Below are 27,060 nucleotides of genomic sequence, written 5' to 3' on the forward strand. Positions count from 1 at the left end.
TTCTCCCCTGTTTCTTCTCCTCGGGTTTTTCACACTTCTCTTACTCCACGTAGCGGCATACTGTGGATCCTCCTCTGATTTTCGCCCCTTGTGTTCTCCTCGTTTTTGTATTTTGCTTTTTTTTTCTTGCTCCTCGTATTCTTCTCCCCTGTTACTTCGCCTCGATTTTTTCACACTTCTCTTACTCCACGTAGTGGCATACTGTGGATCCTCCTCTGATTTTCGCCCCTTGTGTTCTCCTCGTTTTTGTATTTTGCTTTTTTTTTCTTGCTCCTCGTATTCTTCTCCCCTGTTTCTTCGCATCAGCATTTTCACACTTCTCTTACTCCACGTAGTGGCATACTGTTGATCCTCCTCTGATTTTCGCCCCTTGTGTTCTCCTCGTTTTTGTATTTTGCTTTTTTTTTCTTGCTCCTCGTACTCTTCTCCCCTGTTTCTTCGCATCAGCATTTTCACACTTCTCTTACTCCACGTAGTGGCATACTGTTGATCCTCCTCTGATTTTCGCCCCTTGTGTTCTCCTCGTTTTTGTATTTTGCTTTTTTTTTCTTGCTCCTCGTATTCTTCTCCCCTGTTTCTTCGCCTCGGGTTTTTCACACTTCTCTTACTCCACGTAGTGGCATACTGTTGATCCTCCTCTGATTTTCGCCCCTTGTGTTCTCCTCGTTTTTGTATTTTGCTTTTTTTTTCTTGCTCCTCGTATTCTTCTCCCCTGTTTCTTCGCCTCAGCATTTTCACACTTCTCTTACTCCACGTAGTGGCATACTGTTGATCCTCCTCTGATTTTCGCCCCTTGTGTTCTCCTCGTTTTTGTATTTTGCTTTTTTTTTCTTGCTCCTCGTATTCTTCTCCCCTGTTTCTTCGCCTCGGGTTTTTCACACTTCTCTTACTCCACGTAGTGGCATACTGTTGATCCTCCTCTGATTTTCGCCCCTTGTGTTCTCCTCGTTTTTGTATTTTGCTTTTTTGTTCTTGCTCCTCGTATTCTTCTCCCCTGTTTCTTCGCCTCGGGTTTTTCACACTTCTCTTACTCCACGTAGTGCCACACTTTTGATCCTCCTCTGATTTTCGCCCCTTGTGTTCTCCTCGTTTTTGTATTTTGCTTTTTTTTTCTTGCTCCTCGTATTCTTCTCCCCTGTTTCTTCGCCTCGGGTTTTTCACACTTCTCCTACTCCACGTAGTGGCATACTGTGGATCCTCCTCTGATTTTCGCCCCTTGTGTTCTCCTCGTTTTTGTATTTTGCTTTTTTTTTCTTGCTCCTCGTATTCTTCTCCCCTGTTTCTTCCCATCAGCATTTTCACACTTCTCTTACTCCACGTAGTGGCATACTGTTGATCCTCCTCTGATTTTCGCCCCTTGTGTTCTCCTCGTTTTTGTATTTTGCTTTTTTTTTCTTGCTCCTCGTACTCTTCTCCCCTGTTTCTTCGCCTCGGGTTTTTCACACTTCTCTTACTCCACGTAGTGGCATACTGTTGATCCTCCTCTGATTTTCGCCCCTTGTGTTCTCCTCGTTTTTGTATTTTGCTTTTTTTTTCTTGCTCCTCGTATTCTTCTCCCCTGTTTCTTCGCCTCGGGTTTTTCACACTTCTCTTACTCCACGTAGTGGCATACTGTTGATCCTCCTCTGATTTTCGCCCCTTGTGTTCTCCTCGTTTTTGTATTTTGCTTTTTTTTTCTTGCTCCTCGTATTCTTCTCCCCTGTTTCTTCGCATCAGCATTTTCACACTTCTCTTACTCCACGTAGTGGCATACTGTTGATCCTCCTCTGATTTTCGCCCCTTGTGTTCTCCTCGTTTTTGTATTTTGCTTTTTTTTTCTTGCTCCTCGTATTCTTCTCCCCTGTTTCTTCGCCTCGGGTTTTTCACACTTCCCTTACTCCACGTAGTGGCATACTGTTGATCCTCCTCTGATTTTCGCCCCTTGTGTTCTCCTCGTTTTTGTATTTTGCTTTTTTTTTCTTGCTCCTCGTATTCTTCTCCCCTGTTTCTTCGCCTCGGGTTTTTCACACTTCTCTTACTCCACGTAGTGGCATACTGTTGATCCTCCTCTGATTTTCGCCCCTTGTGTTCTCCTCGTTTTTGTGTTTTGCTTTTTTTTTCTTGCTCCTCGTATTCTTCTCCCCTGTTTCTTCGCCTCGGGTTTTTCACACTTCTCTTACTCCACGTTGTGGCATACTGTTGATCCTCCTCTGATTTTCGCCCCTTGTGTTCTCCTCGTTTTTGTATTTTGCTTTTTTTTTCTTGCTCCTCGTATTCTTCTCCCCTGTTTCTTCGCCTCGGGTTTTTCACACTTCTCTTACTCCACGTAGTGGCATACTGTTGATCCTCCTCTGATTTTCGCCCCTTGTGTTCTCCTCGTTTTTGTATTTTGCTTTTTTTTTTTGCTCCTCGTATTCTTCTCCCCTGTTTCTTCGCATCAGCATTTTCACACTTCTCTTACTCCACGTAGTGGCGTACTGTTGATCCTCCTCTGATTTTCGCCCCTTGTGTTCTCCTCGTTTTTGTATTTTGCTTTTTTTTTCTTGCTCCTCGTATTCTTCTCCCCTGTTTCTTCGCCTCGGGTTTTTCACACTTCTCTTACTCCACGTAGTGGCATACTGTTGATCCTCCTCTGATTTTCGCCCCTTGTGTTCTCCTCGTTTTTGTATTTTGCTTTTTTTTTCTTGCTCCTCGTATTCTTCTCCCCTGTTTCTTCGCCTCGGGTTTTTCACACTTCTCTTACTCCACGTAGTGGCATACTGTTGATCCTCCTCTGATTTTCGCCCCTTGTGTTCTCCTCGTTTTTGTATTTTGCTTTTTTTTTCCTGCTCCTCGTATTCTTCTCCCCTGTTTCTTCGCCTCGGGTTTTTCACACTTCTCTTACTCCACGTAGTGGCATACTGTTCATCCTCCTCTGATTTTCGCCCCTTGTGTTCTCCTCGTTTTTGTATTTTGCTTTTTTTTTCTTGCTCCTCGTATTCTTCTCCCCTGTTTCTTCGCCTCGGGTTTTTCCCACTTCTCTTACTCCACGTAGTGGCATACTGTGGATCCTCCTCTGATTTTCGCCCCTTGTGTTCTCCTCGTTTTTGTATTTTGCTTTTTTTTTCTTGCTCCTCGTATTCTTCTCCCCTGTTTCTTCGCCTCGGGTTTTTCACACTTCTCTTACTCCACGTAGTGGCATACTGTTGATCCTCCTCTGATTTTCGCCCCTTGTGTTCTCCTCGTTTTTGTATTTTGCTTTTTTTTTCTTGCTCCTCGTATTCTTCTCCCCTGTTTCTTCGCCTCGGGTTTTTCACACTTCTCTTACTCCACGTAGTGGCATACTGTTGATCCGCCTCTGATTTTCGCCCCTTGTGTTCTCCTCGTTTTTGTATTTTGCTTTTTTTTTCTTGCTCCTCGTATTCTTCTCCCCTGTTTCTTCGCATCAGCATTTTCACACTTCTCTTACTCCACGTAGTGGCATACGGTTGATCCTCCTCTGATTTTCGCCCCTTGTGTTCTCCTCGTTTTTGTATTTTGCTTTTTTTTTCTTGCTCCTCGTATTCTTCTCCCCTGTTTCTTCGCATCAGCATTTTCACACTTCTCTTACTCCACGTAGTGGCATACTGTTGATCCTCCTCTGATTTTCGCCCCTTGTGTTCTCCTCGTTTTTGTATTTTGCTTTTTTTTTCTTGCTCCTCGTATTCTTCTCCCCTGTTTCTTCGCCTCGGGTTTTTCACACTTCTCTTACTCCACGTAGTGGCATACAGTTGATCCTCCTCTGATTTTCGCCCCTTGTGTTCTCCTCGTTTTTGTATTTTGCTTTTTTTTTCTTGCTCCTCGTATTCTTCTCCCCTGTTTCTTCACCTCGGGTTTTTCACACTTCTCTTACTCCACGTAGTGGCATACTGTTGATCCTCCTCTGATTTTCGCCCCTTGTGTTCTCCTCGTTTTTGTATTTTGCTTTTTTTTTCTTGCTCCTCGTATTCTTCTCCCCTGTTTCTTCGCCTCGGGTTTTTCACACTTCTCTTACTCCACGTAGTGGCATACTGTTGATCCTCCTCTGATTTTCGCCCCTTGTGTTCTCCTCGTTTTTGTATTTTGCTTTTTTTTTCTTGCTCCTCGTATTCTTCTCCCCTGTTTCTTCGCCTCGGGTTTTTCACACTTCTCTTACTCCACGTAGTGGCATACTGTTGATCCTCCTCTGATTTTCGCCCCTTGTGTTCTCCTCGTTTTTGTATTTTGCTTTTTTTTTCTTGCTCCTCGTATTCTTCTCCCCTGTTTCTTCGCCTCGGGTTTTTCACACTTCTATTACTCCACGTAGTGGCATACTGTTGATCCTCCTCTGATTTTCGCCCCTTGTGTTCTCCTCGTTTTTGTATTTTGCTTTTTTTTTCTTGCTCCTCGTATTCTTCTCCCCTGTTTCTTCGCCTCGGGTTTTTCACACTTCTCTTACTCCACGTAGTGGCATACTGTTGATCCTCCTCTGATTTTCGCCCCTTGGGTTCTCCTCGTTTCTGTATTTTGCTTTTTTTTTCTTGCTCCTCGTGTTCTTCTCCCCTGTTTCTTCGCCTCGGGTTTTTCACACTTCTCTTACTCCACGTAGTGCCACACTTTTGATCCTCCTCTGATTTTCGCCCCTTGTGTTCTCCTCGTTTTTGTATTTTGCTTTTTTTTTCTTGCTCCTCGTATTCTTCTCCCCTGTTTCTTCGCCTCGGGTTTTTCACACTTCTCTTACTCCACGTAGTGCCACACTTTTGATCCTCCTCTGATTTTCGCCCCTTGTGTTCTCCTCGTTTTTGTATTTTGCTTTTTTTTTCTTGCTCCTCGTATTCTTCTCCCCTGTTTCTTCGCCTCGGGTTTTTCACACTTCTCTTACTCCACGTAGTGGCATACTGTTGATCCTCCTCTGATTTTCGCCCCTTGTGTTCTCCTCGTTTTTGTATTTTGCTTTTTTTTTCTTGCTCCTCGTATTCTTCTCCCCTGTTTCTTCACCTCGGGTTTTTCACACTTCTCTTACTCCACGTAGTGGCATACTGTTGATCCTCCTCTGATTTTCGCCCCTTGTGTTCTCCTCGTTTTTGTATTTTGCTTTTTTTTTCTTGCTCCTCGTATTCTTCTCCCCTGTTTCTTCGCCTCGGGTTTTTCACACTTCTCTTACTCCACATAGTGGCATACTGTTGATCCTCCTCTGATTTTCGCCCCTTGTGTTCTCCTCGTTTTTGTATTTTGCTTTTTTTTTCTTGCTCCTCGTATTCTTCTCCCCTGTTTCTTCGCATCAGCATTTTCACACTTCTCTTACTCCACGTAGCGGCATACCGTTGATTCTCCTCTGATTTTCGCCCCTTGTGTTCTCCTCGTTTTTGTATTTTGCTTTTTTTTTTCTTGCTCCTCGTATTCTTCTCCCCTGTTTCTTCGCCTCGGGTTTTTCACACTTCTCTTACTCCACGTAGTGGCATACTGTGGATCCTCCTCTGATTTTCGCCCCTTGTGTTCTCCTCGTTTTTGTATTTTGCTTTTTTTTTCTTGCTCCTCGTATTCTTCTCCCCTGTTTCTTCGCCTCGGGTTTTTCACACTTCTCTTACTCCACGTAGTGGCATACTGTTGATCCTCCTCTGATTTTCGCCCCTTGTGTTCTCCTCGTTTTTGTATTTTGCTTTTTTTTTCTTGCTCCTCGTATTCTTCTCCCCTGTTTCTTCACCTCGGGTTTTTCACACTTCTCTTACTCCACGTAGTGGCATACTGTTGATCCTCCTCTGATTTTCGCGCCTTGTGTTCTCCTCGTTTTTGTATTTTGCTTTTTTTTTCTTGCTCCTCGTATTCTTCTCCCCTGTTTCTTCGCCTCGGGTTTTTCACACTTCTCTTACTCCACGTAGTGGCATACTGTTGATCCTCCTCTGATTTTCGCCCCTTGTGTTCTCCTCGTTTTTGTATTTTGCTTTTTTTTTCTTGCTCCTCGTATTCTTCTCCCCTGTTTCTTCGCATCAGCATTTTCACACTTCTCTTACTCCACGTAGTGGCATACTGTTGATTCTCCTCTGATTTTCGCCCCTTGTGTTCTCCTCGTTTTTGTATTTTGCTTTTTTTTTCTTGCTCCTCGTATTCTTCTCCCCTGTTTCTTCGCCTCGGGTTTTTCACACTTCTCTTACTCCACGTAGTGGCATACTGTTGATCCTCCTCTGATTTTCGCCCCTTGTGTTCTCCTCGTTTTTGTATTTTGCTTTTTTTTTTCTTGCTCCTCGTATTCTTCTCCCCTGTTTCTTCGCCTCGGGTTTTTCACACTTCTCTTACTCCACGTAGTGGCATACTGTTGATCCTCCTCTGATTTTCGCCCCTTGTGTTCTCCTCGTTTTTGTATTTTGCTTTTTTTTTCTTGCTCCTCGTATTCTTCTCCCCTGTTTCTTCACCTCGGGTTTTTCACACTTCTCTTACTCCACGTAGTGCCACACTTTTGATCCTCCTCTGATTTTCGCCCCTTGTGTTCTCCTCGTTTTTGTATTTTGCTTTTTTTTTCTTGCTCCTCGTATTCTTCTCCCCTGTTTCTTCACATCAGCATTTTCACTCTTCTCTTACTCCACGTAGTGGCATACTGTTGATCCTCCTCTGATTTTCGCCCCTTGTGTTCTCCTCGTTTTTGTATTTTGCTTTTTTTTCTTGCTCCTCGTATTCTTCTCCCCTGTTTCTTCGCCTCGGGTTTTTCACACTTCTCTTACTCCACGTAGTGGCATACTGTTGATCCTCCTCTGATTTTCGCCCCTTGTGTTCTCCTCGTTTTTGTATTTTGCTTTTTTTTTCTTGCTCCTCGTATTCTTCTCCCCTGTTTCTTCGCCTCGGGTTTTTCACACTTCTCTTACTCCACGTAGTGGCATACTGTTGATCCTCCTCTGATTTTCGCCCCTTGTGTTCTCCTCGTTTTTGTATTTTGCTTTTTTTTTCTTGCTCCTCGTATTCTTCTCCCCTGTTTCTTCGCCTCGGGTTTTTCACACTTCTCTTACTCCACGTAGTGGCATACTGTTGATCCTCCTCTGATTTTCGCCCCTTGTGTTCTCCTCGTTTTTGTATTTTGCTTTTTTTTTCTTACTCCTCGTATTCTTCTCCCCTGTTTCTTCGCCTCGGGTTTTTCACACTTCTCTTACTCCACGTAGTGGCATATTGTTGATCCTCCTCTGATTTTCGCCCCTTGTGTTCTCCTCGTTTTTGTATTTTGCTTTTTTTTTCTTGCTCCTCGTATTCTTCTCCCCTGTTTCTTCGCATCAGCATTTTCACACTTCTCTTACTCCACGTAGTGGCATACTGTTGATCCTCCTCTGATTTTCGCCCCTTGTGTTCTCCTCGTTTTTGTATTTTGCTTTTTTTTTCTTGCTCCTCGTATTCTTCTCCCCTGTTTCTTCGCCTCGGGTTTTTCACACTTCTCTTACTCCACGTAGTGGCATACAGTTGATCCTCCTCTGATTTTCGCCCCTTGTGTTCTCCTCGTTTTTGTATTTTGCTTTTTTTTTCTTGCTCCTCGTATTCTTCTCCCCTGTTTCTTCGCCTCGGGTTTTTCACACTTCTCTTACTCCACGTAGTGGCATACTGGTGATCCTCCTCTGATTTTCGCCCCTTGTGTTCTCCTCGTTTTTGTATTTTGCTTTTTTTTTCTTGCTCCTCGTATTCTTCTCCCCTGTTTCTTCGCCTCGGGTTTTTCACACTTCTCTTACTCCACGTAGTGGCATACTGTTGATCCTCCTCTGATTTTCGCCCCTTGTGTTCTCCTCGTTTTTGTATTTTGCTTTTTTTTTCTTGCTCCTCGTATTCTTCTCCCCTGTTTCTTCGCCTCGGGTTTTTCACACTTCTATTACTCCACGTAGTGGCATACTGTTGATCCTCCTCTGATTTTCGCCCCTTGTGTTCTCCTCGTTTTTGTATTTTGCTTTTTTTTTCTTGCTCCTCGTATTCTTCTCCCCTGTTTCTTCGCCTCGGGTTTTTCACACTTCTCTTACTCCACGTAGTGGCATACTGTTGATCCTCCTCTGATTTTCGCCCCTTGTGTTCTCCTCGTTTTTGTATTTTGCTTTTTTTTTCTTGCTCCTCGTATTCTTCTCCCCTGTTTCTTCACATCAGCATTTTCACTCTTCTATTACTCCACGTAGTGGCATACTGTTGATCCTCCTCTGATTTTCGCCCCTTGTGTTCTCCTCGTTTTTGTATTTTGCTTTTTTTTCTTGCTCCTCGTATTCTTCTCCCCTGTTTCTTCGCCTCGGGTTTTTCACACTTCTCTTACTCCACGTAGTGGCATACTGTTGATCCTCCTCTGATTTTCGCCCCTTGTGTTCTCCTCGTTTTTGTATTTTGCATTTTTTTTCTTGCTCCTCGTATTCTTCTCCCCTGTTTCTTCGCCTCGGGTTTTTCACACTTCTCTTACTCCACGTAGTGGCATATTGTTGATCCTCCTCTGATTTTCGCCCCTTGTGTTCTCCTCGTTTTTGTATTTTGCTTTTTTTTTCTTGCTCCTCGTATTCTTCTCCCCTGTTTCTTCGCCTCGGGTTTTTCACGCTTCTCTTACTCCACGTAGTGGCATACTGCTGATCCTCCTCTGATTTTCGCCCCTTGTGTTCTCCTCGTTTTTGTATTTTGCTTTTTTTTTCTTGCTCCTCGTATTCTTCTCCCCTGTTTCTTCGCCTCGGGTTTTTCACACTTCTCTTACTCCACGTAGTGGCATACTGTTGATCCTCCTCTGATTTTCGCCCCTTGTGTTCTCCTCGTTTTTGTATTTTGCTTTTTTTTTCTTGCTCCTCGTATTCTTCTCCCCTGTTTCTTCGCATCAGCATTTTCACACTTCTCTTACTCCACGTAGTGGCATACTGTTGATTCTCCTCTGATTTTCGCCCCTTGTGTTCTCCTCGTTTTTGTATTTTGCTTTTTTTTTCTTGCTCCTCGTATTCTTCTCCCCTGTTTGTTCGCCTCGGGTTTTTCACACTTCTCTTACTCCACGTAGTGGCATACTGTTGATCCTCCTCTGATTTTCGCCCCTTGTGTTCTCCTCGTTTTTGTATTTTGCTTTTTTTTTCTTGCTCCTCGTATTCTTCTCCCCTGTTTCTTCGCCTCGGGTTTTTCACACTTCTCTTACTCCACGTAGTGGCATACTGTTGATCCTCCTCTGATTTTCGCCCCTTGTGTTCTCCTCGTTTTTGTATTTTGCTTTTTTTTCTTGCTCCTCGTATTCTTCTCCCCTGTTTCTTCGCCTCGGGTTTTTCACACTTCTCTTACTCCACGTAGTGGCATACTGTGGATCCTCCTCTGATTTTCGCCCCTTGTGTTCTCCTCGTTTTTGTATTTTGCTTTTTTTTTCTTGCTCCTCGTATTCTTCTCCCCTGTTTCTTCGCCGCGGGTTTTTCACACTTCTCTTACTCCACGTAGTGGCATACTGTTGATCCTCCTCTGATTTTCGCCCCTTGTGTTCTCCTCGTTTTTGTATTTTGCTTTTTTTTTCTTGCTCCTCGTATTCTTCTCCCCTGTTTCTTCGCCTCGGGTTTTTCACACTTCTCTTACTCCACGTAGTGGCATACTGTGGATCCTCCTCTGATTTTCGCCCCTTGTGTTCTCCTCGTTTTTGTATTTTGCTTTTTTTTTCTTGCTCCTCGTATTCTTCTCCCCTGTTTCTTCGCCTCGGGTTTTTCACACTTCTCTTACTCCACGTAGTGGCATACTGTTGATCCTCCTCTGATTTTCGCCCCTTGTGTTCTCCTCGTTTTTGTATTTTGCTTTTTTTTTCTTGCTCCTCGTATTCTTCTCCCCTGTTTCTTCACCTCGGGTTTTTCACACTTCTCTTACTCCACGTAGTGGCATACTGTTGATCCTCCTCTGATTTTCGCGCCTTGTGTTCTCCTCGTTTTTGTATTTTGCTTTTTTTTTCTTGCTCCTCGTATTCTTCTCCCCTGTTTCTTCGCCTCGGGTTTTTCACACTTCTCTTACTCCACGTAGTGGCATACTGTTGATCCTCCTCTGATTTTCGCCCCTTGTGTTCTCCTCGTTTTTGTATTTTGCTTTTTTTTTCTTGCTCCTCGTATTCTTCTCCCCTGTTTCTTCGCATCAGCTTTTTCACACTTCTCTTACTCCACGTAGTGGCATACTGTTGATTCTCCTCTGATTTTCGCCCCTTGTGTTCTCCTCGTTTTTGTATTTTGCTTTTTTTTTCTTGCTCCTCGTATTCTTCTCCCCTGTTTCTTCGCCTCGGGTTTTTCACACTTCTCTTACTCCACGTAGTGGCATACTGTTGATCCTCCTCTGATTTTCGCCCCTTGTGTTCTCCTCGTTTTTGTATTTTGCTTTTTTTTTCTTGCTCCTCGTATTCTTCTCCCCTGTTTCTTCGCCTCGGGTTTTTCACACTTCTCTTACTCCACGTAGTGGCATACTGTTGATCCTCCTCTGATTTTCGCCCCTTGTGTTCTCCTCGTTTTTGTATTTTGCTTTTTTTTTCTTGCTCCTCGTATTCTTCTCCCCTGTTTCTTCACCTCGGGTTTTTCACACTTCTCTTACTCCACGTAGTGCCACACTTTTGATCCTCCTCTGATTTTCGCCCCTTGTGTTCTCCTCGTTTTTGTATTTTGCTTTTTTTTTCTTGCTCCTCGTATTCTTCTCCCCTGTTTCTTCACATCAGCATTTTCACTCTTCTCTTACTCCACGTAGTGGCATACTGTTGATCCTCCTCTGATTTTCGCCCCTTGTGTTCTCCTCGTTTTTGTATTTTGCTTTTTTTTCTTGCTCCTCGTATTCTTCTCCCCTGTTTCTTCGCCTCGGGTTTTTCACACTTCTCTTACTCCACGTAGTGGCATACTGTTGATCCTCCTCTGATTTTCGCCCCTTGTGTTCTCCTCGTTTTTGTATTTTGCTTTTTTTTTCTTGCTCCTCGTATTCTTCTCCCCTGTTTCTTCGCCTCGGGTTTTTCACACTTCTCTTACTCCACGTAGTGGCATACTGTTGATCCTCCTCTGATTTTCGCCCCTTGTGTTCTCCTCGTTTTTGTATTTTGCTTTTTTTTTCTTGCTCCTCGTATTCTTCTCCCCTGTTTCTTCGCCTCGGGTTTTTCACACTTCTCTTACTCCACGTAGTGGCATACTGTTGATCCTCCTCTGATTTTCGCCCCTTGTGTTCTCCTCGTTTTTGTATTTTGCTTTTTTTTTCTTACTCCTCGTATTCTTCTCCCCTGTTTCTTCGCCTCGGGTTTTTCACACTTCTCTTACTCCACGTAGTGGCATATTGTTGATCCTCCTCTGATTTTCGCCCCTTGTGTTCTCCTCGTTTTTGTATTTTGCTTTTTTTTTCTTGCTCCTCGTATTCTTCTCCCCTGTTTCTTCGCATCAGCATTTTCACACTTCTCTTACTCCACGTAGTGGCATACTGTTGATCCTCCTCTGATTTTCGCCCCTTGTGTTCTCCTCGTTTTTGTATTTTGCTTTTTTTTTCTTGCTCCTCGTATTCTTCTCCCCTGTTTCTTCGCCTCGGGTTTTTCACACTTCTCTTACTCCACGTAGTGGCATACAGTTGATCCTCCTCTGATTTTCGCCCCTTGTGTTCTCCTCGTTTTTGTATTTTGCTTTTTTTTTCTTGCTCCTCGTATTCTTCTCCCCTGTTTCTTCGCCTCGGGTTTTTCACACTTCTCTTACTCCACGTAGTGGCATACTGGTGATCCTCCTCTGATTTTCGCCCCTTGTGTTCTCCTCGTTTTTGTATTTTGCTTTTTTTTTCTTGCTCCTCGTATTCTTCTCCCCTGTTTCTTCGCCTCGGGTTTTTCACACTTCTCTTACTCCACGTAGTGGCATACTGTTGATCCTCCTCTGATTTTCGCCCCTTGTGTTCTCCTCGTTTTTGTATTTTGCTTTTTTTTTCTTGCTCCTCGTATTCTTCTCCCCTGTTTCTTCGCCTCGGGTTTTTCACACTTCTATTACTCCACGTAGTGGCATACTGTTGATCCTCCTCTGATTTTCGCCCCTTGTGTTCTCCTCGTTTTTGTATTTTGCTTTTTTTTTCTTGCTCCTCGTATTCTTCTCCCCTGTTTCTTCGCCTCGGGTTTTTCACACTTCTCTTACTCCACGTAGTGGCATACTGTTGATCCTCCTCTGATTTTCGCCCCTTGTGTTCTCCTCGTTTTTGTATTTTGCTTTTTTTTTCTTGCTCCTCGTATTCTTCTCCCCTGTTTCTTCACATCAGCATTTTCACTCTTCTATTACTCCACGTAGTGGCATACTGTTGATCCTCCTCTGATTTTCGCCCCTTGTGTTCTCCTCGTTTTTGTATTTTGCTTTTTTTTCTTGCTCCTCGTATTCTTCTCCCCTGTTTCTTCGCCTCGGGTTTTTCACACTTCTCTTACTCCACGTAGTGGCATACTGTTGATCCTCCTCTGATTTTCGCCCCTTGTGTTCTCCTCGTTTTTGTATTTTGCATTTTTTTTCTTGCTCCTCGTATTCTTCTCCCCTGTTTCTTCGCCTCGGGTTTTTCACACTTCTCTTACTCCACGTAGTGGCATACTGTTGATCCTCCTCTGATTTTCGCCCCTTGTGTTCTCCTCGTTTTTGTATTTTGCTTTTTTTTTCTTGCTCCTCGTATTCTTCTCCCCTGTTTCTTCGCCTCGGGTTTTTCACGCTTCTCTTACTCCACGTAGTGGCATACTGCTGATCCTCCTCTGATTTTCGCCCCTTGTGTTCTCCTCGTTTTTGTATTTTGCTTTTTTTTTCTTGCTCCTCGTATTCTTCTCCCCTGTTTCTTCGCCTCGGGTTTTTCACACTTCTCTTACTCCACGTAGTGGCATACTGTTGATCCTCCTCTGATTTTCGCCCCTTGTGTTCTCCTCGTTTTTGTATTTTGCTTTTTTTTTCTTGCTCCTCGTATTCTTCTCCCCTGTTTCTTCGCATCAGCATTTTCACACTTCTCTTACTCCACGTAGTGGCATACTGTTGATTCTCCTCTGATTTTCGCCCCTTGTGTTCTCCTCGTTTTTGTATTTTGCTTTTTTTTTCTTGCTCCTCGTATTCTTCTCCCCTGTTTGTTCGCCTCGAGTTTTTCACACTTCTCTTACTCCACGTAGTGGCATACTGTTGATCCTCCTCTGATTTTCGCCCCTTGTGTTCTCCTCGTTTTTGTATTTTGCTTTTTTTTTCTTGCTCCTCGTATTCTTCTCCCCTGTTTCTTCGCCTCGGGTTTTTCACACTTCTCTTACTCCACGTAGTGGCATACTGTTGATCCTCCTCTGATTTTCGCCCCTTGTGTTCTCCTCGTTTTTGTATTTTGCTTTTTTTTCTTGCTCCTCGTATTCTTCTCCCCTGTTTCTTCGCCTCGGGTTTTTCACACTTCTCTTACTCCACGTAGTGGCATACTGTGGATCCTCCTCTGATTTTCGCCCCTTGTGTTCTCCTCGTTTTTGTATTTTGCTTTTTTTTTCTTGCTCCTCGTATTCTTCTCCCCTGTTTCTTCGCTGCGGGTTTTTCACACTTCTCTTACTCCACGTAGTGGCATACTGTTGATCCTCCTCTGATTTTCGCCCCTTGTGTTCTCCTCGTTTTTGTATTTTGCTTTTTTTTTCTTGCTCCTCGTATTCTTCTCCCCTGTTTCTTCGCCTCGAGTTTTTCACACTTCTCTTACTCCACGTAGTGGCATACTGTTGATCCTCCTCTGATTTTCGCCCCTTGTGTTCTCCTCGTTTTTGTATTTTGCTTTTTTTTTCTTGCTCCTCGTATTCTTCTCCCCTGTTTCTTCGCCTCGGGTTTTTCACACTTCTCTTACTCCACGTAGTGGCATACTGTTGATCCTCCTCTGATTTTCGCCCCTTGTGTTCTCCTCGTTTTTGTATTTTGCTTTTTTTTTCTTGCTCCTCGTATTCTTCTCCCCTGTTTCTTCACATCAGCATTTTCACTCTTCTATTACTCCACGTAGTGGCATACTGTTGATCCTCCTCTGATTTTCGCCCCTTGTGTTCTCCTCGTTTTTGTATTTTGCTTTTTTTTCTTGCTCCTCGTATTCTTCTCCCCTGTTTCTTCGCCTCGGGTTTTTCACACTTCTCTTACTCCACGTAGTGGCATACTGTTGATCCTCCTCTGATTTTCGCCCCTTGTGTTCTCCTCGTTTTTGTATTTTGCATTTTTTTTCTTGCTCCTCGTATTCTTCTCCCCTGTTTCTTCGCCTCGGGTTTTTCACATTTCTCTTACTCCACGTAGTGGCATACTGTTGATCCTCCTCTGATTTTCGCCCCTTGTGTTCTCCTCGTTTTTGTATTTTGCTTTTTTTTTCTTGCTCCTCGTATTCTTCTCCCCTGTTTCTTCGCCTCGGGTTTTTCACACTTCTCTTACTCCACGTAGTGGCATACTGTTGATCCTCCTCTGATTTTCGCCCCTTGTGTTCTCCTCGTTTTTGTATTTTGCTTTTTTTTTCTTGCTCCTCGTATTCTTCTCCCCTGTTTCTTCGCATCAGCATTTTCACACTTCTCTTACTCCACGTAGTGGCATACTGTTGATCCTCCTCTGATTTTCGCCCCTTGTGTTCTCCTCGTTTTTGTATTTTGCTTTTTTTTTCTTGCTCCTCGTATTCTTCTCCCCTGTTTCTTCGCCTCGGGTTTTTCACGCTTCTCTTACTCCACGTAGTGGCATACTGTTGATCCTCCTCTGATTTTCGCCCCTTGTGTTCTCCTCGTTTTTGTATTTTGCTTTTTTTTTCTTGCTCCTCGTATTCTTCTCCCCTGTTTCTTCACATCAGCATTTTCACACTTCACTTACTCCACGTAGTGGCATACTGTTGATCCTCCTCTGATTTTCGCCCCTTGTGTTCTCCTCGTTTTTGTATTTTGCTTTTTTTTTCTTGCTCCTCGTATTCTTCTCCCCTGTTTCTTCGCCTCGGGTTTTTCACACTTCTCTTACTCCACGTAGTAGCATACTGTTGATCCTCCTCTGATTTTCGCCCCTTGTGTTCTCCTCGTTTTTGTATTTTGCTTTTTTTTTCTTGCTCCTCGTATTCTTCTCCCCTGTTTCTTCGCCTCGGGTTTTTCACACTTCTCTTACTCCACGTAGTGGCATACTGTTGATCCTCCTCTGATTTTCGCCCCTTGTGTTCTCCTCATTTTTGTATTTTGCTTTTTTTTTCTTGCTCCTCGTATTCTTCTCCCCTGTTTCTTCGCATCAGCATTTTCACACTTCTCTTACTCCACGTAGTGGCATACTGTTGATCCTCCTCTGATTTTCGCCCCTTGTGTTCTCCTCGTTTTTGTATTTTGCTTTTTTTTTCTTGCTCCTCGTATTCTTCTCCCCTGTTTCTTCGCCTCGGGTTTTTCACACTTCTCTTACTCCACGTAGTGGCATACTGTTGATCCTCCTCTGATTTTCGCCCCTTGTGTTCTCCTCGTTTTTGTATTTTGCTTTTTTTTTCTTGCTCCTCGTATTCTTCTCCCCTGTTTCTTCGCATCAGCATTTTCACACTTCTCTTACTCCACGTAGTGGCATACTGTTGATCCTCCTCTGATTTTCGCCCCTTGTGTTCTCCTCGTTTTTGTATTTTGCTTTTTTTTTCTTGCTCCTCGTATTCTTCTCCCCTGTTTCTTTGCCTCGGGTTTTTCACACTTCTCTTACTCCACGTAGTGGCATACTGTTGATCCTCCTCTGATTTTCGCCCCTTGTGTTCTCCTCGTTTTTGTATTTTGCTTTTTTTTTCTTGCTCCTCGTATTCTTCTCCCCTGTTTCTTCGCCTCGGGTTTTTCACACTTCTCTTACTCCACGTAGTGCCACACTTTTGATCCTCCTCTGATTTTCGCCCCTTGTGTTCTCCTCGTTTTTGTATTTTGCTTTTTTTTTCTTGCTCCTCGTATTCTTCTCCCCTGTTTCTTCGCCTCGGGTTTTTCACACTTCTCTTACTCCACGTAGTGGCATACTGTGGATCCTCCTCTGATTTTCGCCCCTTGTGTTCTCCTCGTTTTTGTATTTTGCTTTTTTTTTCTTGCTCCTCGTATTCTTCTCCCCTGTTTCTTCGCCTCGGGTTTTTCACACTTCTCTTACTCCACGTAGTGGCATACTGTTGATCCTCCTCTGATTTTCGCCCCTTGTGTTCTCCTCGTTTTTGTATTTTGCTTTTTTTTTCTTGCTCCTCGTATTCTTCTCCCCTGTTTCTTCGCCTCGGGTTTTTCACACTTCTCTTACTCCACGTAGTGGCATACTGTTGATCCGCCTCTGATTTTCGCCCCTTGTGTTCTCCTCGTTTTTGTATTTTGCTTTTTTTTTCTTGCTCCTCGTATTCTTCTCCCCTGTTTCTTCGCATCAGCATTTTCACACTTCTCTTACTCCACGTAGTGGCATACGGTTGATCCTCCTCTGATTTTCGCCCCTTGTGTTCTCCTCGTTTTTGTATTTTGCTTTTTTTTCTTGCTCCTCGTATTCTTCTCCCCTGTTTCTTCGCATCAGCATTTTCACACTTCTCTTACTCCACGTAGTGGCATACTGTTGATCCTCCTCTGATTTTCGCCCCTTGTGTTCTCCTCGTTTTTGTATTTTGCTTTTTTTTTCTTGCTCCTCGTATTCTTCTCCCCTGTTTCTTCGCCTCAGGTTTTTCACACTTCTCTTACTCCACGTAGTGGCATACAGTTGATCCTCCTCTGATTTTCGCCCCTTGTGTTCTCCTCGTTTTTGTATTTTGCTTTTTTTTTCTTGCTCCTCGTATTCTTCTCCCCTGTTTCTTCACCTCGGGTTTTTCACACTTCTCTTACTCCACGTAGTGGCATACTGTTGATCCTCCTCTGATTTTCGCCCCTTGTGTTCTCCTCGTTTTTGTATTTTGCTTTTTTTTTCTTGCTCCTCGTATTCTTCTCCCCTGTTTCTTCGCCTCGGGTTTTTCACACTTCTCTTACTCCACGTAGTGGCATACTGTTGATCCTCCTCTGATTTTCGCCCCTTGTGTTCTCCTCGTTTTTGTATTTTGCTTTTTTTTTCTTGCTCCTCGTATTCTTCTCCCCTGTTTCTTCGCCTCGGGTTTTTCACACTTCTCTTACTCCACGTAGTGGCATACTGTTGATCCTCCTCTGATTTTCGCCCCTTGTGTTCTCCTCGTTTTTGTATTTTGCTTTTTTTTTCTTGCTCCTCGTATTCTTCTCCCCTGTTTCTTCGCCTCGGGTTTTTCACACTTCTATTACTCCACGTAGTGGCATACTGTTGATCCTCCTCTGATTTTCGCCCCTTGTGTTCTCCTCGTTTTTGTATTTTGCTTTTTTTTTCTTGCTCCTCGTATTCTTCTCCCCTGTTTCTTCGCCTCGGGTTTTTCACACTTCTCTTACTCCACGTAGTGGCATACTGTTGATCCTCCTCTGATTTTCGCCCCTTGTGTTCTCCTCGTTTTTGTATTTTGCTTTTTTTTTCTTGCTCCTCGTGTTCTTCTCCCCTGTTTCTTCGCCTCGGGTTTTTCACACTTCTCTTACTCCACGTAGTGCCACACTTTTGATCCTCCTCTGATTTTCGCCCCTTGTGTTCTCCTCGTTTTTGTATTTTGCTTTTTTTTTCTTGCTCCTCGTATTCTTCTCCCCTGTTTCTTCGCCTCGGGTTTTTCACACTTCTCTTACTCCACGTAGTGCCACACTTTTGATCCTCCTCTGATTTTCGCCCCTTGTGTTCTCCTCGTTTTTGTATTTTGCTTTTTTTTTCTTGCTCCTCGTATTCTTCTCCCCTGTTTCTTCGCCTCGGGTTTTTCACACTTCTCTTACTCCACGTAGTGGCATACTGTTGATCCTCCTCTGATTTTCGCCCCTTGTGTTCTCCTCGTTTTTGTATTTTGCTTTTTTTTTCTTGCTCCTCGTATTCTTCTCCCCTGTTTCTTCACCTCGGGTTTTTCACACTTCTCTTACTCCACGTAGTGGCATACTGTTGATCCTCCTCTGATTTTCGCCCCTTGTGTTCTCCTCGTTTTTGTATTTTGCTTTTTTTTTCTTGCTCCTCGTATTCTTCTCCCCTGTTTCTTCGCCTCGGGTTTTTCACACTTCTCTTACTCCACGTAGTGGCATACTGTTGATCCTCCTCTGATTTTCGCCCCTTGTGTTCTCCTCGTTTTTGTATTTTGCTTTTTTTTTCTTGCTCCTCGTATTCTTCTCCCCTGTTTCTTCGCATCAGCATTTTCACACTTCTCTTACTCCACGTAGCGGCATACCGTTGATTCTCCTCTGATTTTCGCCCCTTGTGTTCTCCTCGTTTTTGTATTTTGCTTTTTTTTTCTTGCTCCTCGTATTCTTCTCCCCTGTTTCTTCGCCTCGGGTTTTTCACACTTCTCTTACTCCACGTAGTGGCATACTGTTGATCCTCCTCTGATTTTCGCCCCTTGTGTTCTCCTCGTTTTTGTATTTTGCTTTTTTTTTCTTGCTCCTCGTATTCTTCTCCCCTGTTTCTTCGCCTCGGGTTTTTCACACTTCTCTTACTCCACGTAGTGGCATACTGTTGATCCTCCTCTGATTTTCGCCCCTTGTGTTCTCCTCGTTTTTGTATTTTGCTTTTTTTTTCTTGCTCCTCGTATTCTTCTCCCCTGTTTCTTCACCTCGGGTTTTTCACACTTCTCTTACTCCACGTAGTGGCATACTGTTGATCCTCCTCTGATTTTCGCGCCTTGTGTTCTCCTCGTTTTTGTATTTTGCTTTTTTTTTCTTGCTCCTCGTATTCTTCTCCCCTGTTTCTTCGCCTCGGGTTTTTCACACTTCTCTTACTCCACGTAGTGGCATACTGTTGATCCTCCTCTGATTTTCGCCCCTTGTGTTCTCCTCGTTTTTGTATTTTGCTTTTTTTTTCTTGCTCCTCGTATTCTTCTCCCCTGTTTCTTCACATCAGCATTTTCACACTTCTCTTACTCCACGTAGTGGCATACTGTTGATTCTCCTCTGATTTTCGCCCCTTGTGTTCTCCTCGTTTTTGTATTTTGCTTTTTTTTTCTTGCTCCTCGTATTCTTCTCCCCTGTTTCTTCGCCTCGGGTTTTTCACACTTCTCTTACTCCACGTAGTGGCATACTGTTGATCCTCCTCTGATTTTCGCCCCTTGTGTTCTCCTCGTTTTTGTATTTTGCTTTTTTTTTCTTGCTCCTCGTATTCTTCTCCCCTGTTTCTTCGCCTCGGGTTTTTCACACTTCTCTTACTCCACGTAGTGGCATACTGTTGATCCTCCTCTGATTTTCGCCCCTTGTGTTCTCCTCGTTTTTGTATTTTGCTTTTTTTTTCTTGCTCCTCGTATTCTTCTCCCCTGTTTCTTCGCCTCGGGTTTTTCACACTTCTCTTACTCCACGTAGTGCCACACTTTTGATCCTCCTCTGATTTTCGCCCCTTGTGTTCTCCTCGTTTTTGTATTTTGCTTTTTTTTTCTTGCTCCTCGTATTCTTCTCCCCTGTTTCTTCACATCAGCATTTTCACTCTTCTCTTACTCCACGTAGTGGCATACTGTTGATCCTCCTCTGATTTTCGCCCCTTGTGTTCTCCTCGTTTTTGTATTTTGCTTTTTTTTCTTGCTCCTCGTATTCTTCTCCCCTGTTTCTTCGCCTCGGGTTTTTCACACTTCTCTTACTCCACGTAGTGGCATACTGTTGATCCTCCTCTGATTTTCGCCCCTTGTGTTCTCCTCGTTTTTGTATTTTGCTTTTTTTTTCTTGCTCCTCGTATTCTTCTCCCCTGTTTCTTCGCCTCGGGTTTTTCACACTTCTCTTACTCCACGTAGTGGCATACTGTTGATCCTCCTCTGATTTTCGCCCCTTGTGTTCTCCTCGTTTTTGTATTTTGCTTTTTTTTTCTTGCTCCTCGTATTCTTCTCCCCTGTTTCTTCGCCTCGGGTTTTTCACACTTCTCTTACTCCACGTAGTGGCATACTGTTGATCCTCCTCTGATTTTCGCCCCTTGTGTTCTCCTCGTTTTTGTATTTTGCTTTTTTTTTCTTACTCCTCGTATTCTTCTCCCCTGTTTCTTCGCCTCGGGTTTTTCACACTTCTCTTACTCCACGTAGTGGCATATTGTTGATCCTCCTCTGATTTTCGCCCCTTGTGTTCTCCTCGTTTTTGTATTTTGCTTTTTTTTTCTTGCTCCTCGTATTCTTCTCCCCTGTTTCTTCGCATCAGCCTTTTCACACTTCTCTTACTCCACGTAGTGGCATACTGTTGATCCTCCTCTGATTTTCGCCCCTTGTGTTCTCCTCGTTTTTGTATTTTGCTTTTTTTTTCTTGCTCCTCGTATTCTTCTCCCCTGTTTCTTCGCCTCGGGTTTTTCACACTTCTCTTACTCCACGTAGTGGCATACAGTTGATCCTCCTCTGATTTTCGCCCCTTGTGTTCTCCTCGTTTTTGTATTTTGCTTTTTTTTTCTTGCTCCTCGTATTCTTCTCCCCTGTTTCTTCGCCTCGGGTTTTTCACACTTCTCTTACTCCACGTAGTGGCATACTGGTGATCCTCCTCTGATTTTCGCCCCTTGTGTTCTCCTCGTTTTTGTATTTTGCTTTTTTTTTCTTGCTCCTCGTATTCTTCTCCCCTGTTTCTTCGCCTCGGGTTTTTCACACTTCTCTTACTCCACGTAGTGGCATACTGTTGATCCTCCTCTGATTTTCGCCCCTTGTGTTCTCCTCGTTTTTGTATTTTGCTTTTTTTTTCTTGCTCCTCGTATTCTTCTCCCCTGTTTCTTCGCCTCGGGTTTTTCACACTTCTATTACTCCACGTAGTGGCATACTGTTGATCCTCCTCTGATTTTCGCCCCTTGTGTTCTCCTCGTTTTTGTATTTTGCTTTTTTTTTCTTGCTCCTCGTATTCTTCTCCCCTGTTTCTTCGCCTCGGGTTTTTCACACTTCTCTTACTCCACGTAGTGGCATACTGTTGTTCCTCCTCTGATTTTCGCCCCTTGTGTTCTCCTCGTTTTTGTATTTTGCTTTTTTTTTCTTGCTCCTCGTATTCTTCTCCCCTGTTTCTTCACATCAGCATTTTCACTCTTCTATTACTCCACGTAGTGGCATACTGTTGATCCTCCTCTGATTTTCGCCCCTTGTGTTCTCCTCGTTTTTGTATTTTGCTTTTTTTTCTTGCTCCTCGTATTCTTCTCCCCTGTTTCTTCGCCTCGGGTTTTTCACACTTCTCTTACTCCACGTAGTGGCATACTGTTGATCCTCCTCTGATTTTCGCCCCTTGTGTTCTCCTCGTTTTTGTATTTTGCATTTTTTTTCTTGCTCCTCGTATTCTTCTCCCCTGTTTCTTCGCCTCGGGTTTTTCACACTTCTCTTACTCCACGTAGTGGCATACTGTTGATCCTCCTCTGATTTTCGCCCCTTGTGTTCTCCTCGTTTTTGTATTTTGCTTTTTTTTTCTTGCTCCTCGTATTCTTCTCCCCTGTTTCTTCGCCTCGGGTTTTTCACACTTCTCTTACTCCACGTAGTGGCATACTGTTGATCCTCCTCAGATTTTCGCCCCTTGTGTTCTCCTCGTTTTTGTATTTTGCTTTTTTTTTCTTGCTCCTCGTATTCTTCTCCCCTGTTTCTTCGCATCAGCATTTTCACACTTCTCTTACTCCACGTAGTGGCATACTGTTGATCCTCCTCTGATTTTCGCCCCTTGTGTTCTCCTCGTTTTTGTATTTTGCTTTTTTTTTCTTGCTCCTCGTATTCTTCTCCCCTTTTTCTTCGCCTCGGGTTTTTCACGCTTCTCTTACTCCACGTAGTGGCATACTGCTGATCCTCCTCTGATTTTCGCCCCTTGTGTTCTCCTCGTTTTTGTATTTTGCTTTTTTTTTCTTGCTCCTCGTATTCTTCTCCCCTGTTTCTTCGCCTCGGGTTTTTCACACTTCTCTTACTCCACGTAGTGGCATACTGTTGATCCTCCTCTGATTTTCGCCCCTTGTGTTCTCCTCGTTTTTGTATTTTGCTTTTTTTTTCTTGCTCCTCGTATTCTTCTCCCCTGTTTCTTCGCATCAGCATTTTCACACTTCTCTTACTCCACGTAGTGGCATACTGTTGATTCTCCTCTGATTTTCGCCCCTTGTGTTCTCCTCGTTTTTGTATTTTGCTTTTTTTTTCTTGCTCCTCGTATTCTTCTCCCCTGTTTGTTCGCCTCGGGTTTTTCACACTTCTCTTACTCCACGTAGTGGCATACTGTTGATCCTCCTCTGATTTTCGCCCCTTGTGTTCTCCTCGTTTTTGTATTTTGCTTTTTTTTTCTTGCTCCTCGTATTCTTCTCCCCTGTTTCTTCGCCTCGGGTTTTTCACACTTCTCTTACTCCACGTAGTGGCATACTGTTGATCCTCCTCTGATTTTCGCCCCTTGTGTTCTCCTCGTTTTTGTATTTTGCTTTTTTTTCTTGCTCCTCGTATTCTTCTCCCCTGTTTCTTCGCCTCGGGTTTTTCACACTTCTCTTACTCCACGTAGTGGCATACTGTGGATCCTCCTCTGATTTTCGCCCCTTGTGTTCTCCTCGTTTTTGTATTTTGCTTTTTTTTTCTTGCTCCTCGTATTCTTCTCCCCTGTTTCTTCGCCGCGGGTTTTTCACACTTCTCTTACTCCACGTAGTGGCATACTGTTGATCCTCCTCTGATTTTCGCCCCTTGTGTTCTCCTCGTTTTTGTATTTTGCTTTTTTTTTCTTGCTCCTCGTATTCTTCTCCCCTGTTTCTTCGCCTCGAGTTTTTCACACTTCTCTTACTCCACGTAGTGGCATACTGTTGATCCTCCTCTGATTTTCGCCCCTTGTGTTCTCCTCGTTTTTGTATTTTGCTTTTTTTTTCTTGCTCCTCGTATTCTTCTCCCCTGTTTCTTCGCCTCGGGTTTTTCACACTTCTCTTACTCCACGTAGTGGCATACTGTTGATCCTCCTCTGATTTTCGCCCCTTGTGTTCTCCTCGTTTTTGTATTTTGCTTTTTTTTTCTTGCTCCTCGTATTCTTCTCCCCTGTTTCTTCACATCAGCATTTTCACTCTTCTATTACTCCACGTAGTGGCATACTGTTGATCCTCCTCTGATTTTCGCCCCTTGTGTTCTCCTCGTTTTTGTATTTTGCTTTTTTTTCTTGCTCCTCGTATTCTTCTCCCCTGTTTCTTCGCCTCGGGTTTTTCACACTTCTCTTACTCCACCTAGTGGCATACTGTTGATCCTCCTCTGATTTTCGCCCCTTGTGTTCTCCTCGTTTTTGTATTTTGCATTTTTTTTCTTGCTCCTCGTATTCTTCTCCCCTGTTTCTTCGCCTCGGGTTTTTCACACTTCTCTTACTCCACGTAGTGGCATACTGTTGATCCTCCTCTGATTTTCGCCCCTTGTGTTCTCCTCGTTTTTGTATTTTGCTTTTTTTTTCTTGCTCCTCGTATTCTTCTCCCCTGTTTCTTCGCCTCGGGTTTTTCACACTTCTCTTACTCCACGTAGTGGCATACTGTTGATCCTGCTCTGATTTTCGCCCCTTGTGTTCTCCTCGTTTTTGTATTTTGCTTTTTTTTTCTTGCTCCTCGTATTCTTCTCCCCTGTTTCTTCACATCAGCATTTTCACACTTCACTTACTCCACGTAGTGGCATACTGTTGATCCTCCTCTGATTTTCGCCCCTTGTGTTCTCCTCGTTTTTGTATTTTGCTTTTTTTTTCTTGCTCCTCGTATTCTTCTCCCCTGTTTCTTCGCCTCGGGTTTTTCACACTTCTCTTACTCCACGTAGTGGCATACTGTTGATCCTCCTCTGATTTTCGCCCCTTGTGTTCTCCTCGTTTTTGTATTTTGCTTTTTTTTTCTTGCTCCTCGTATTCTTCTCCCCTGTTTCTTCACATCAGCATTTTCACACTTCACTTACTCCACGTAGTGGCATACTGTTGATCCTCCTCTGATTTTCGCCCCTTGTGTTCTCCTCGTTTTTGTATTTTGCTTTTTTTTTCTTGCTCCTCGTATTCTTCTCCCCTGTTTCTTCGCCTCGGGTTTTTCACACTTCTCTTACTCCACGTAGTAGCATACTGTTGATCCTCCTCTGATTTTCGCCCCTTGTGTTCTCCTCGTTTTTGTATTTTGCTTTTTTTTTCTTGCTCCTCGTATTCTTCTCCCCTGTTTCTTCGCCTCGGGTTTTTCACACTTCTCTTACTCCACGTAGTGGCATACTGTTGATCCTCCTCTGATTTTCGCCCCTTGTGTTCTCCTCGTTTTTGTATTTTGCTTTTTTTTTCTTGCTCCTCGTGTTCTTCTCCCCTGTTTCTTCGCCTCGGGTTTTTCACACTTCTCTTACTCCACGTAGTGCCACACTTTTGATCCTCCTCTGATTTTCGCCCCTTGTGTTCTCCTCGTTTTTGTATTTTGCTTTTTTTTTCTTGCTCCTCGTATTCTTCTCCCCTGTTTCTTCGCCTCGGGTTTTTCACACTTCTCTTACTCCACGTAGTGCCACACTTTTGATCCTCCTCTGATTTTCGCCCCTTGTGTTCTCCTCGTTTTTGTATTTTGCTTTTTTTTTCTTGCTCCTCGTATTCTTCTCCCCTGTTTCTTCGCATCAGCATTTTCACACTTCTCTTACTCCACGTAGCGGCATACCGTTGATTCTCCTCTGATTTTCGCCCCTTGTGTTCTCCTCGTTTTTGTATTTTGCTTTTTTTTTCTTGCTCCTCGTATTCTTCTCCCCTGTTTCTTCGCCTCGGGTTTTTCACACTTCTCTTACTCCACGTAGTGGCATACTGTTGATCCTCCTCTGATTTTCGCCCCTTGTGTTCTCCTCGTTTTTGTATTTTGCTTTTTTTTTCTTGCTCCTCGTATTCTTCTCCCCTGTTTCTTCGCCTCGGGTTTTTCACACTTCTCTTACTCCACGTAGTGGCATACTGTTGATCCTCCTCTGATTTTCGCCCCTTGTGTTCTCCTCGTTTTTGTATTTTGCTTTTTTTTTCTTGCTCCTCGTATTCTTCTCCCCTGTTTCTTCACCTCGGGTTTTTCACACTTCTCTTACTCCACGTAGTGGCATACTGTTGATCCTCCTCTGATTTTCGCGCCTTGTGTTCTCCTCGTTTTTGTATTTTGCTTTTTTTTTCTTGCTCCTCGTATTCTTCTCCCCTGTTTCTTCGCCTCGGGTTTTTCACACTTCTCTTACTCCACGTAGTGGCATACTGTTGATCCTCCTCTGATTTTCGCCCCTTGTGTTCTCCTCGTTTTTGTATTTTGCTTTTTTTTTCTTGCTCCTCGTATTCTTCTCCCCTGTTTCTTCGCATCAGCATTTTCACACTTCTCTTACTCCACGTAGTGGCATACTGTTGATTCTCCTCTGATTTTCGCCCCTTGTGTTCTCCTCGTTTTTGTATTTTGCTTTTTTTTTCTTGCTCCTCGTATTCTTCTCCCCTGTTTCTTCGCCTCGGGTTTTTCACACTTCTCTTACTCCACGTAGTGGCATACTGTTGATCCTCCTCTGATTTTCGCCCCTTGTGTTCTCCTCGTTTTTGTATTTTGCTTTTTTTTTCTTGCTCCTCGTATTCTTCTCCCCTGTTTCTTCGCCTCGGGTTTTTCACACTTCTCTTACTCCACGTAGTGGCATACTGTTGATCCTCCTCTGATTTTCGCCCCTTGTGTTCTCCTCGTTTTTGTATTTTGCTTTTTTTTTCTTGCTCCTCGTATTCTTCTCCCCTGTTTCTTCGCCTCGGGTTTTTCACACTTCTCTTACTCCACGTAGTGCCACACTTTTGATCCTCCTCTGATTTTCGCCCCTTGTGTTCTCCTCGTTTTTGTATTTTGCTTTTTTTTTCTTGCTCCTCGTATTCTTCTCCCCTGTTTCTTCACATCAGCATTTTCACTCTTCTCTTACTCCACGTAGTGGCATACTGTTGATCCTCCTCTGATTTTCGCCCCTTGTGTTCTCCTCGTTTTTGTATTTTGCTTTTTTTTCTTGCTCCTCGTATTCTTCTCCCCTGTTTCTTCGCCTCGGGTTTTTCACACTTCTCTTACTCCACGTAGTGGCATACTGTTGATCCTCCTCTGATTTTCGCCCCTTGTGTTCTCCTCGTTTTTGTATTTTGCTTTTTTTTTCTTGCTCCTCGTATTCTTCTCCCCTGTTTCTTCGCCTCGGGTTTTTCACACTTCTCTTACTCCACGTAGTGGCATACTGTTGATCCTCCTCTGATTTTCGCCCCTTGTGTTCTCCTCGTTTTTGTATTTTGCTTTTTTTTTCTTGCTCCTCGTATTCTTCTCCCCTGTTTCTTCGCCTCGGGTTTTTCACACTTCTCTTACTCCACGTAGTGGCATACTGTTGATCCTCCTCTGATTTTCGCCCCTTGTGTTCTCCTCGTTTTTGTATTTTGCTTTTTTTTTCTTACTCCTCGTATTCTTCTCCCCTGTTTCTTCGCCTCGGGTTTTTCACACTTCTCTTACTCCACGTAGTGGCATATTGTTGATCCTCCTCTGATTTTCGCCCCTTGTGTTCTCCTCGTTTTTGTATTTTGCTTTTTTTTTCTTGCTCCTCGTATTCTTCTCCCCTGTTTCTTCGCATCAGCCTTTTCACACTTCTCTTACTCCACGTAGTGGCATACTGTTGATCCTCCTCTGATTTTCGCCCCTTGTGTTCTCCTCGTTTTTGTATTTTGCTTTTTTTTTCTTGCTCCTCGTATTCTTCTCCCCTGTTTCTTCGCCTCGGGTTTTTCACACTTCTCTTACTCCACGTAGTGGCATACAGTTGATCCTCCTCTGATTTTCGCCCCTTGTGTTCTCCTCGTTTTTGTATTTTGCTTTTTTTTTCTTGCTCCTCGTATTCTTCTCCCCTGTTTCTTCGCCTCGGGTTTTTCACACTTCTCTTACTCCACGTAGTGGCATACTGGTGATCCTCCTCTGATTTTCGCCCCTTGTGTTCTCCTCGTTTTTGTATTTTGCTTTTTTTTTCTTGCTCCTCGTATTCTTCTCCCCTGTTTCTTCGCCTCGGGTTTTTCACACTTCTCTTACTCCACGTAGTGGCATACTGTTGATCCTCCTCTGATTTTCGCCCCTTGTGTTCTCCTCGTTTTTGTATTTTGCTTTTTTTTTCTTGCTCCTCGTATTCTTCTCCCCTGTTTCTTCGCCTCGGGTTTTTCACACTTCTATTACTCCACGTAGTGGCATACTGTTGATCCTCCTCTGATTTTCGCCCCTTGTGTTCTCCTCGTTTTTGTATTTTGCTTTTTTTTTCTTGCTCCTCGTATTC

The sequence above is a fragment of the Cervus elaphus genome, unplaced genomic scaffold (assembly GCF_910594005.1).
Source record: "Cervus elaphus unplaced genomic scaffold, mCerEla1.1, whole genome shotgun sequence".
NCBI classification, from domain to species: domain Eukaryota; kingdom Metazoa; phylum Chordata; class Mammalia; order Artiodactyla; family Cervidae; genus Cervus; species Cervus elaphus.